Source organism: Salvelinus alpinus, chromosome 6, assembly GCF_045679555.1.
Source record: "Salvelinus alpinus chromosome 6, SLU_Salpinus.1, whole genome shotgun sequence".
In the NCBI taxonomy this organism is placed as follows: domain Eukaryota; kingdom Metazoa; phylum Chordata; class Actinopteri; order Salmoniformes; family Salmonidae; genus Salvelinus; species Salvelinus alpinus.
This window is the reverse complement of record NC_092091.1, coordinates 18,721,341-18,734,161: the sequence shown is the minus strand read 5'-3', so window position 1 is coordinate 18,734,161 and position 12,821 is coordinate 18,721,341. Positions and strand designations below refer to the sequence as shown.

The window sequence follows — 12,821 nt, the reverse complement described above, 5'->3', positions numbered from 1 at the left end:
AGGTTTTCCTGTGTCTACCCTTCTCAATGGTAAGGCTGTGCTCACTGAGCCTGTACATTGCCAAGGTTTTTCAAAGGTTTTGATCAGTAACCATGGTCTGCCACGGTGTGCTGTCGATTTAGGGCCAGATAGCACTGCATTTTGCTTTGTGCTTGTGTTTCCCAATAGGTAATGTAGTTTGGTTTTGACTGTATTGTAATTTGGTTTATTCTGATTGATTGGATGTTCTGGTCCTGAGGTTTCCGTGTGTTAGTAGAACAGGTTTGTAAACTCAGCCCCTATCTATCTTTTTCCACTATCTCCCTTTCTCTATCTTTCTCTCTTTCTTAATCCTCTCAACTCAATTCAATTATCTTTATTGGCATGACGTAACAATGAACATATTGCCAAAGCTTACAGCGAACATTTAAAATATGAACATAATTAATAATAATAATCAATATTGTCAACGGGGCAACAGTAACAACAATAACCAAGGGTCAAAATAACCAGACATTGAACAATAACAATAAGCATGGAGGACATGTGCAGGTTGGTTGGTTTGTCAGACACTGTCTCTCATTTTATGGCAGGCAGCATTGTGTGCGCTGACAACCCACAGCTCTCTGCGTCCTCCCCCATCAGGACAGGTCTTCTATTCTCATCAGAAAGGTCTTTGAAATCTTGAATAAGGATTTCAAATTTGGGGAAATTACACTCTCTAATTGTTTTATATTTGTCTCTCTCTCACTCCCTTCCAGTGATGGCATAGTTCCAGTAGCCTGGCTCGAAGTATCAATATCTTGATTAGCTCTCTCTCTCTCTCTCTCTCAATTCAATTTGCTTTATTGGCATGATGTAACAATGTACATATTGCCAATGCTTACTTTGGAGATGTACAATATTAACATAAATAAAATAATAATGATCAATATTGTCAACGGGACAACAGTAACAACATTAATCAAGGGTCAAACTAACCAGACATTGAACAATAACAATAACATAGAGGACATGTGCAGGTTGGTTGGTCTGTCAGACACTGTCCCTCATTTTGTGGCAGACAGCAATGTAGTGTGCTGCCAACCCACAGCTCTCTGCGTCCTCCCCCATCAGGACGGGTCGCCTATTCTCATCAGAGAGGTCTGACACTCTTTAATTGTTTTATATTTTTTCACATTTTGCCAGGAAATGGAGCTCTGTCACGGGTTCTGCTGTGGTGCAGTGGTTGCACAGCCTTTCTTCTACAGGGAGCCAGGTTTTCCTGTGTCTACCCTTCTCAATGGTAAGGCTGTGCTCACTGAGCATGTACATTGCCAAGGTTTTTCAAAAGTTTTGATCAGTAACCATGGTCAAATAGTTATGCTGTCGATTTAGGGCCAGATAGCACTGCATTTTGCTTTGTGCTTGTGTTTCCCAATAGGTAATGTAGTTTGGTTTTGACTGTGTTGTAATTTGGTTTATTCTGATTGATTGGGTGGGTCTCAGTCCCAAATGGCACCCTATTCCATATGCAGTGTACTACTTTTAATCAGGGCCCACATGGCTCTGGACTAAAGTAGTGCAGTATACAGGGAATAGGGTGCCATTTTGGACAAATCCTTTAGCCAATCATCCAGAGCAATAATCATCATATTCATTCATATTCCAACGGAATCCCAGCTCTCCCTCAGAACACTACTCATATCACCATGCATACATACTAAGAAAAGAGGTGTCCTTAAGGGTTCTTTTGGAAGGGTTATAGATTCTTTGTGGAACCATAATGACTCAAAGCATTTGAGCTCTGCAACGGTTCTTTGCAGTTCAGAAAAGGCTTCTTTGCTCTTTTAGTGACAATTCAAATGTACAGTAAATATAATGGCGCCGAAGGAGATGGAGGGGCGGCGGTTCACTCAAATGTTTTGGGGAGTGGTTTGCACACAGTTCTTTTTGTGCAAGCGTGAGTGAGATGTCAATCCAGATGATCTTATCTGTTGTTTAATGCCATTACATGTTATATATGACTATGGCCAGTGTCTTGTGAAAAACACGTATGGCCTTGAGAACAGTTGTCTAAATCAGTGATTTCTCAATTCTCTCCTCAGCGACCCACAGCTTTCCCAGAGCTTTCATACCTGATTCAACTTGTCAATTAACACAATAATAACACCTAAGGAATTTTAACAATATAATATGGCTAACCAGCATTAAAAACCTGTAAGGTTCTTGAAAAGGATATACAAAGAAGCTTCAGATTGAGAACCAAAGATCCTGAGATTGAGAAAGGTTCTTTATAGAAGCATTCCCCATAGAAAAGGGTTCTATATAGCCCCAAAAAGGGTTGTAACCACAGCGAACACCTTTTTTGTTCTATGTAGAACCTTTTTTTAACAGTTCTTTAGAAAAGGGTTCTTTATAGCACCATACAGGTTTCATTTAGATCCTTATGAGCATTGTTCTTTGTAGAACCTTAAAAAAAGGTTTTATATAGCACCGTGGTTACAAGCCAAATAAGCCTTATTTGGCACTACATTAGAACCATTTGTTTTTAGTATGTAGTGATGGGGCTTAATTCAAACTATCAGTACTTATTTTGGCTTCAACTTGCCATGTGAACAGTCTGTGGCATATCACTACCGTCCTTGATAAATGCCTTTGATACAGGAAATCTTCTGAATTAGTTTGACATTACTGTCTCACAGCGCCATTTCTGTGCTGTGGAAATTACAGCCCTGAGCAATCTTGGTCAAATTCCTATTTCCTGTGGTATTTTTGTTATTCTCCTTAGGCTCCTACTGTAAGTACACTGTCACAAGACCTCCGAGTGGTGTGAGGATATAGGTAGGTCAACTATGGGTGCTACAGAATATGAACACACTTATTTTATTTTACCTTTATTTAACTAGGCAGGTCAGTTAAGAACAAATTCTTACTTTCAATGACGGCCTAGGAACAGTGGGTTAACTGCCTTGTTCAGGGGCAGAACGACAGATTTGTACCATGTCAGCTTGGGGATTCAAACTTGCAACCTTTCGATTACTAGTCCAACACTCTAACCATTAGGCTACCCTGCTGCTGTACTTACTGTACCTTCGGGGTCAACATTGGACATGGGTAGCTCAATGTCATTCAGGAGGTCCAGATTGTGCAGCTAAACCACAGAGAGGGATAATCATACACCATTTAGCTGACGCTTTTTCCCAAAGTGAGTAATGCGTTCGTACATTTACCACATGGGTGGCACCCAGTGGGAATTGAAACCCCGATCCCGGCGTTGCAAGCGTCATTCTCTACCATCTGAGCCACATAATGACATGAGTGGTACAGCACACCATGACATATTCAGACGACTGACACCTGGAGACACCTGGGCTGCCTCCAGATTCATCCCCTAAAAATGTCATTCTGCCTCTGAGTCCGAGAACATGTATGAGATCCTTATCATCTCATTGTTATAGACTGGGGTGAGGTTGACGTCATGGAGTGGAACAAAGAACTGCTCCAACTGTCCAATCAGCAGGAGGAGAATGGCTAAATGGATAAAGAAAGAACACCATTTGTTGATCTTACCCAAGTGGGTGTGGTGTTACACAACAGAAAGGCAATGTATAAATTCCTTTTTAATTCACACCATTGGTAGAGATCAATACCCATCCAAACAGAGTGGCCAAAGCCTTGCTACAGTAAACATACCTGTTTCTCTATGTCTGTCACCTGTAGTCCCAGGGTTAACATTATCTTGTTGACAAAGTGCATGATGGCCTAAAATAGAAAGATATAATATTACAGACATATCTCATTAGAAATATGTTGGCATTTAACCATAACAACAACATTCAAAGTCACTATTTTGACAGACTCTAATGAGAACATATTGAAGTTGTATAGGGTCGGTGCAATGCTCAGTCAGTCAGGCACGGTAAGAGTGATCAGGGGCATTTATATGTATTATTCATGCTGTCACACATCTCATCTACATAGCACCCTTGCACACAAATCAGCCTCGCCCTGAATCAGAATCAGTATAGAAATAAAATTAAATAAAATGTATTTTTCACATGCTTCGTAAACAACATGTGTAGACTAACAGTAAAATGCTTACTTATCGTTTTCAACAATGCAGAGTTAAAGATAAAACGTTTCAATAAACTAGAAATAGTGACACAATAAATAAATTCACAGTGAATAACAATGATGAGTAAAAATAAATGAGTAAAAAAAATGAGTACAAAAAAAGAGAGAATAGTCTATGACTAGGGTGGCTGGAGTCATCGACAATTGTTTGGGCCTTTCTCTGACACCACCTGGTATAGAGGTCCTGGATAGCCGGGAGCTCGGCCCCAGTGATATACTGGGCCTTACTCACCAACCTCTGTAGCCCCTTTCGGTCGGGTGCCTTGCAGTTGCCGTACCAAGCGGTGATTCAGCCAATCAAGATGCTCTCGAAGGTGCAGCTGTAGAACTTTTTGAGGATCTGAGGGCCCATGCCAAATCTAGACAATATATGCTTGTCCTATAATCAATCCTAACGCTGTCTAATAATGCAATGGACCAGCTTACACATCAGATCAGCAGGGATGGAGGACCCATCTTTTCTCTCTATTACCTGCTTAACTGTGTTAACCTTGTGGGAGTCCAGCTTCAGCAGCTGCTCAACGGAATCCTCAACTGGATGAAGAGACAGGGAGGAAAGCATTTATCTGTGCAATGTTCTGGGTAAAACCCAGTACAGTACTTCAACGATGACCGTGAATATCTTACTCACTGTCTGAACTGCTCAGTGAGTCTGTAGTTGAATCACTGTTGAAATAAAGAGCAAAGTATGTGAACATTCAATCTTCTGAAACAGAATACATTTTCTGAAGAACATGCACCCATCATAATCAGAAATAATTGACCAACCTTTCATTTGTAAGAATCTCAATTTCTTTTTCTGAATTTATTCCATTTCTGTTGACCTAAAAGTTTGGGGTCACTTAGAAATGTCCTTGTTTTTGAAAGAAAAGCAAATTTTTTGTCCATTAAATAACATCAAATTGATCAGAAATACAGTGTAGACATTGTTAATGTTGTAAATGACTATTGGAGCTGGAAACGGCAGATTTTTATGGAATATCTACATAAGCATACAGAGACCCATTATCAGCAACCATCACTCCTGTGTTCCAATGGCACGTTGTGTTAGCTAATCCAAGTTTAACATTTTAAAGGGCTAATTGATCATTAGACAACCTTTTGCAATTATGTTAGCACAGCTGAAAATTGTTTTTCTGATTAAAGAAGCAATAAAACTGGCCTTCTTTAGACTAGTTGAGTATCTGGAGCATCATTATTTGTGGGTTCGATTACAGGCTCAAAATGGCTAGAAACAAATTACTTTTTTCTGAAACTCATCAGTCTATTCTTGTTCTGAGAAATGAAGGCTATTCCATGCGAGAAATTGTCAAGAAACTGAAGATCTCGTACAACGCCATGTACTATTCCCTTCACAGAACAACGCAAACTGTCTCTAACCAGAATAGAATGAGGAGTGGGAGGCCCCGGGGGCACAACTGAGCAAGAGGACAAGTACATTAGTGTCTAGTTTGAGAAATAGACCCCTCACAAGTCCTCAACTGGCAGCTTCATTAAATCGTTCCCGCAAAACACCAGTCTCAACGTCAACAACGAAGAGGCGACTCCGAGTAGTTAGTTAGTTAGTTAGTTAGTTAGTTAGTTAGTTAGTTAGTTAGTTAGTTAGTGTTTGTGTTTGTGTTTGTGTGTGTGTGTGTGTGTATGTGTGTGTCTCACTTAGGAGAGGATGGAGGACAAGACCATCAAAGATCCTCTTCAAGACTCTGCACCACAATGTGTTCCTCTTTCAAAGTGCTGTTGATCCAGTCAACCAACACCTGCAGAGACCAGAGTTCACCATAATAGTCAGTTATATTGAGTGATGTTAATAACTAGGTGCTATAATTCTGTACTTGTACCAGTATAGCTGGCAGGTAGCCTGCTATACTGGAGGGTTGCCAGTTTGAATCCTGGGTCTGACATGAAAAATCTGGCAGAAAGTAAGTTGGCAACTAAGAGGGTTGCTGGTATCAAATCCTAGATGCCATTGTGCAAGGCACTTAACCCCCCACAACTGCTCCACGGGTGCCCAATTTGCTTCATCCTGTATGTGTTTTCAGGAGGTGTTGGAAGCGGAAGTCAAATTTCGGTTGGACCTTGTGTACAGTTGACGAATAAAGTGATATTAGTCTCGTGTCCTACTTTTACAGAAATGTACCGAATCAAACAGTGTAGAGATTAGGTTCTGGGTGCAGATATCAGTACATTAGTATCTACTGTAGTTAATCTTTGTATACATTTACTTTAGAGCAGACTCTGATGATGTCTGATAATGTCCACTTATATTTCTATTAAATGATGAGTGTTTCGTGTGTTATTGAGGTGTTTACAGAAAGCAGGTGTTGTCACGATCGTGTGGAAGAGATTCGGACCAAAACGCAGCATGAGGAAAATAAGCCATCTTCTTTTTATTATTGAAGAAGACAAAACGAAACAAAACACTTACAAACTACCAAAACAACAAACGATCGTGAAGCTAAATAACGTAGTGCACACACACAGGCTACAAACATTCTACATAGACAATTCCCCACACCAAACTAAAGCCTATGGCTACCTTAAATATGGCTCCCAATCAGAGACAACAGAAACCAGCTGTCTCTAATTGGGAACCCATTCAGGCAACCATAGACTTTCCTAGACAACTACACACAACATAGACACAGCTAGACAACTATACTAAACATAAAGCCAACTACTCTAAATAAACCCCCTAAACCTTACAATCACCCTGGACACTACAAAACCCACATAAATACCCATGTCACACCCTGACCTAACTAAAATAATAAAGAAAACAAAGAATACTAAGGCCAGGGCGTGACAGGTGTGGGATTACAAGGACCAGATAGGCCCTATCAGACTTGACAGTTAATACGGTTTTTGTATTCTGATCATGGAGTTCTGATCACGAAATTCCGAACACATCATGCATCAACCCCTACATTTAAATGTGTCCACCATGTCCACATTGTGTCCGGATTCCCTTTTCCGGTGCTATATTCAAATGCCAGCTAACCTCTGTAGCTAGCCAGCAAGCTAGCAAGCAAAGCTAAACGGATTCTATAACCAAACTATTTTGAAAACATTTTTTAATAAATATTATCTAGCTGGCTACCATTTATGTAGCCCAGGCAGCCGATAGAGGGCGCTAGATCTGCGCTATTATCTAGGGTTGATGTGCATTCCCAGTAATACACTCAAGTCCCCTGTGGACCGGCTCTTACATAAAGCATCCTCCATTCAGGCTGTAAAGGCATAATTTTCCTCCTTAACTAGCATTAATGGTGAGCAGCCTAAAAAAAACATCTGTGTAATGTCTTAATAAAACTACATTTTCCACCACCATTTTCTGATTTTCTGACAATTTAGGATGTTGCACATCTTGTTCAGCCAACGGTGTGCAACATCCTAAATGGTCAGAAAATCAGAAAATGTAGTTTTATTAAGACAGTGCACCTATGCGGCTTTTGTGCATCTAGACCTGTCTTTTTAATGCGATCATTGTATTCTGATAGTAGATGTCGCATGTAAGTGTCAAGTGTAGACGGCCATAGAATTTGTAGGGGTGTTTTTCTTTTCCATACCTTCTGCATTTACAGAGGCAGATTTTGACCAATCAGATCAGCTCAGGAAAAGATCTGATGTGAAAAGACCTGATGTGATAGGTCAAAAGACCGATTAGTGGGAAAAACATCAGAATTGGGCTGCCTGTGTAAACACAGCTATTTAGGTCTATACCGTGTTATACTTATCTAATTGATAAACACAGCAATAATTTGATTTGACTTTAATTTATTCCAGAAGTATATTTTCTATTTCAAATCCTCTTTGAGGGTCTAGGGAGAAGGTTTGCATCTACAACTACTGCCTTGCCCTAGCAATGACTTTCTGATCTGTCCACCATCCTCGCTGATACTTTCATTTTTATTTTATGTGTAAGGTATTTTCTGTGTAGCAATTATCTTCTGCCCATATCACCCAAAGGTATCATGGTCCTACCGAATAGTAGTATAATCATGTGTTATCATTGGTATAGTAGTATAATAATGTGCTATCATTGGTATAGTATAGTAGTATAATCATGTTTTATCATTGGTATAGTAGTATAATAATGTTTTATCATTGGTGCAGTAGTATAATAATGTGTTATCATTGGTATAGTAGTATAATAATGTGCTATCATTGGTATAGTAGTATAATAATGTGTTATCATTGGTATAGTATAGTAGTATAATCATGTTTTATCATTGGTATAGTAGTATAATAATGTGCTATCATTGGTATAGTAGTATAATCATGTATTATCATTGGTATAGTAGTATAATAATGTGTTATCATTGGTATAGTAGAGTAGTATAATCATGTTCTATCATTGGTATAGTAGTATAATCATGTGTTATCATTGGTATAGTAGTATAATCATGTTTTATCATTGGTAGAGTAGTAAAATAATGTGCTATCATTGGTATAGTAGTATAATCATGTTTTATCATTGGTATAGTAGTATAATAATGTGCTATCATTGGTATAGTAGTATAATCATGTTTTATCATTGGTATAGTAGTATAATAATGTGCTATCATTGGTATAGTAGTATAATCATGTTTTATCATTGGTATAGTAGTATAATAATGTGCTATCATTGGTATAGTAGTATAATCATGTATTATCATTGGTATAGTAGTATAATCATGTGTTATCATTGGTAGAGTAGTAAAATAATGTGCTATCATTGGTATAGTAGTATAATCATGTTTTATCATTGGTATAGTAGTATAATAATGTGCTATCATTGGTATAGTAGTATAATCATGTTTTATCATTGGTATAGTAGTATAATAATGTGCTATCATTGGTATAGTAGTATAATCATGTATTATCATTGGTATAGTAGTATAATAATGTGTTATCATTGGTATAGTAGAGTAGTATAATCATGTTTTATCATTGGTATAGTAGTATAATCATGTGTTATCATTGGTATAGTAGTATAATCATGTTTTATCATTGGTATAGTAGTATAATCATGTGTTATCATTGGTAGAGTAGTAAAATAATGTGCTATCATTGGTATAGTAGTATAATCATGTTTTATCATTGGTATAGTTGTATAATCATGTGTTATCATTGGTATAGTAGTATAATAATCTGCTATCATTGGTATAGTAGTATAATCATGTTTTATCATTGGTAGAGTAGTATAATAATGTGTTATCATTGGTATAGTAGAGTAGTATAATAATATGTTATCATTGGGCTTTGATGATGGATGATCATTTGAGGAGAATAACTTGGCTGGTGGTGGGAAGTGAAATGTAAAACAAGGGTCAATCTTATCACTTTCAACTTCTCAAGTTTGGGATCTTTCAAAGATGTTGGCTGAACAATGTTTTCCACTCACCTGTTTCAACACATACATTTTAAGTTGAGAAGCCCACTACTTGACAACCATTTTGGAGGGAAAATATGATATCCAAAAGATGACGTGAGCTGGAATACAGCGGAATATAGACTTCCCCTAGAAAGATCCAACATCCTCAGGGTCCCCTTCTGCATATCAGGAAAATCCTCCATATCCCCTCTGCTGAGCAAGATATCAAGTGACTCTACCTGGTATCAGTGTAGCCTACGCTTTAAATAATAGTTCAGTAATAGTTTAAATTAAATTATATTCAATTCATGTAAGGGACCACTTCAAACTTCAGTATTTGATTTGATCACTTCCTTCTCTGTGAGTGCACTTCTGCCTTAGCTGGGCACACATACATAGCATGAATAGAGCAAAATGGCTATAACCCCATAACATCATGTCCCTCTGAATGATTTTTGGGGATTCTGGGCCCCAAAACAACACACAACAACAAACTCAGAGGAATGCATTCTGACTCTACACTAACCTGACTGGGATTTAATGTGACCAACAATATGTCAAAGTGTCTTCCTAAAACTAGAGTGTAGCTTCACTGTCCCATATCTGTCTTTGTGATGTACTCTTCTCTGTCTGAGGTTGACAACAAAAGGCAAATTGAATAATCATACCTTCAGAGGAGTAGCAGCAAACAGACAGAATAAGGAAATAACGCTGTTGTACTCTGCTTCCTGACTGACGTCAACACTGAATCAATCAAAATAGCATTGCGACAGAGAAAAATACACCCAATCTGACAAGCACTTCTCCAGAAACGTGTTACAGGATAGCAGCACAAACGATCTTCATACAATTCAGGACCAAAAATAACAATTTGGGAGAAACAGAAGGTCAGAATGAAGGACTGAAAATGGTAAAAAGAGAAATGAGAGGATGTGGAAGGGAAGAAGTAAGCAAAAGTAAACCTTGGTTTTGTTACACACAGTGTGTTCTGAGGAGAGGCCATGTATATGAAGTCCAGACTTACAGTTTAGAGCATTTGGATAGAGACAACTGCTTAGAGGTGAGTGAGGTGAAGTGAGGTCACCTCACTTGTTGTCTCTTCAGAGAGAGAAGAGACAACAAGTGAGGTCACTTCACCTAATAGAAGTGGCAACCACACCACAGGAGGCCAAAACAAACATCCCACTGGGCACACACTGGTTGAATCAACATTGTTTACACATAATTTCAATGAAATTACATTGAAACAACGTGGAATAGACGTTGAATTGACGTCTGTGCCCAGTGGCTGTATAATGGCTGTAGTCTGTCCTCCAGCACTCCCCAATCATATACAGAGAGAGAAGAGACAACACACTGCATGTGCACCATCTCTACGTCAGAGGAGCAGAGGAAACACGCACACTCCATCAACCCGAAGAGGAATGGGCAAAAAGGGAAAAGGAGAAGTAGTCATGGTTACCATAGACAAGAAAATAAAGACACAGTCCTAAAATAAACCCCCTCATTCCTTTGGCTAAACCAAAACCAGAAGGCTTGTGTTGTGAGTTCCAATCTCCGCCACACTTCTGATTCACTTCTGAAGACAAAGAAAGCTACCGTACATGTGTGAAGCACAGGAGGTTGGTGGCACCTTAATTGGGGAGGACGGGCTTGTGGTAATGACTGGAGTGGAATCAGTGCAATGGTATCATATACATGGTTCCCATATGTTTGATGCCATTCCATTCGCTCCGTTCCAGGCATTATTATGAGCCGTCCTCCCCTCAGCAGCCTCCACTGGTGTGAAGTGTATAATTAAACACATTCACCAGCTTTCTGAATTCAAACATTTATTTCTTGATAGACAGACACGTCCAGGCAGATACATACAAGAAGGGAGGCGAGTTGTTTCCATTGAACAGCCTGTCTCCTGGCGATCCAGACTTGACCACTTAATAATTTACCCATGGTCTAAAATACATGAGTGGACTCCTGTACATTCAGCTCTCCCTCTCATCTGAAGGGCAGGTCAACAAAATGATGCTCTGTGGTACAGAAGGAGAATAAATAATATTGCACTTAAGGTGAAAGGCAACAGGGTCGGCATCAAGAAATATGGCTTGAACCTGTCCATATAGTCAGTCAGAGAATACTAAAATAGCACTGTTACAATTCATTTATCTTTTAAAATTGTTTTTTTTTCTTCACCTTTATTTAACCAGGTAGGCCAGTTGAGAACAAGTTCTCATTTACAACTGCGACCTGGCCAAGATAAAGCAAAGCAGTGTGACAAAAACAACACAGAGTTACAGGATAAACAAATGTACAGTCAATAACACAATAGAAAAATCTATGTACAGTCCGTGCAAATGTAATAAGATTAGGGAGGTAAGTCAATAAATGGGCCATAGTGGCGAAATAATTACAATTTAGCATTAACACTGGAGTGATAGATGTGGAGATGATGATGTGCAAGTAGAGATACTGGGGTGCTAAAGAGCAAAATAATAACTAACAATATGGGGATGAGGTAGTTGGGTGTGCTATTCACAGATGGGCTGTGTACAGGTACAGCGATCAGTAAGCTGCTCTGACAGCTGATGCTTAAAGTTAGAGAGGGAGATATAAGTCTCCAGCTTCAGTGATTTTTGCAATTCATTCCAGTCATTGGCAGGATAGATACAATAGAAGTACATCAATAATAATATACTGTATAAAGCTTTATGAGATAGAACATACAGCATTTTACACATAAATATCTTCTTATAAAGCAGTAGAGGCTTATTGCAGAAAATACACACCCACACAACAAATTCTCCAGTGTAAAAAACAAACAAAATGAACATAGAGTGTTAAATCAACATTGAAAGTGTTGAGTCTGTGGTCCCATATAGACATTGGAACAGTTTTAAATTAACACACTTCGTGAGTTTCAGGCCATTGTATTACACAAATAAAATAGTTTGATTTGTTCCTAAAGGGGTACAAACACTTGCAACTGTAATGGTACCCTGTAAAGTTTTTAAAATGCTGGGAAATATGATAATGATGGTTTTGGTTCAAAGTGATTTGTATGAATTTCTGGCCCATGGTTTAGGGTAAAAATAGGCCCTCAAAATAAGGCCTTGTGTAATACTTATTCTATTTAGTTAAAAAGCTTATTTTTTTATGATACATACTCACTTAGGATCTCACTTGGTTAAGTTCATAGGACTGAAAATGGATGAATGCAACAACCATATCTCTGTCACTAACAAATACAGTCATGGGTGGTAACTCAAATTTACTCGAAATACAAGTAACTCTGGGAAATATTTGAACAAGGTTTTACACAAAACAGTGTTCATTTAACACTGTTCCACTGTCTAGATTGGTCCACAGACTCAACACT

At 38.5% G+C, this 12,821-nt stretch overlaps 1 long non-coding RNA gene across 1 annotated transcript; it reads right to left on the bottom strand.

The window, feature by feature from the left end:
- Positions 1-2,839: 2,839 nt before the first annotated feature.
- On the bottom strand, positions 2,840-4,782 carry LOC139577818 (uncharacterized). Its single transcript, XR_011675418.1, has 2 exons — positions 3,655-4,782; positions 2,840-3,492 (listed from the first exon to the last, which is right to left on the bottom strand). It is a non-coding gene; the product is annotated as an uncharacterized lncRNA (long non-coding RNA).
- Positions 4,783-12,821: the final 8,039 nt, after the last annotated feature.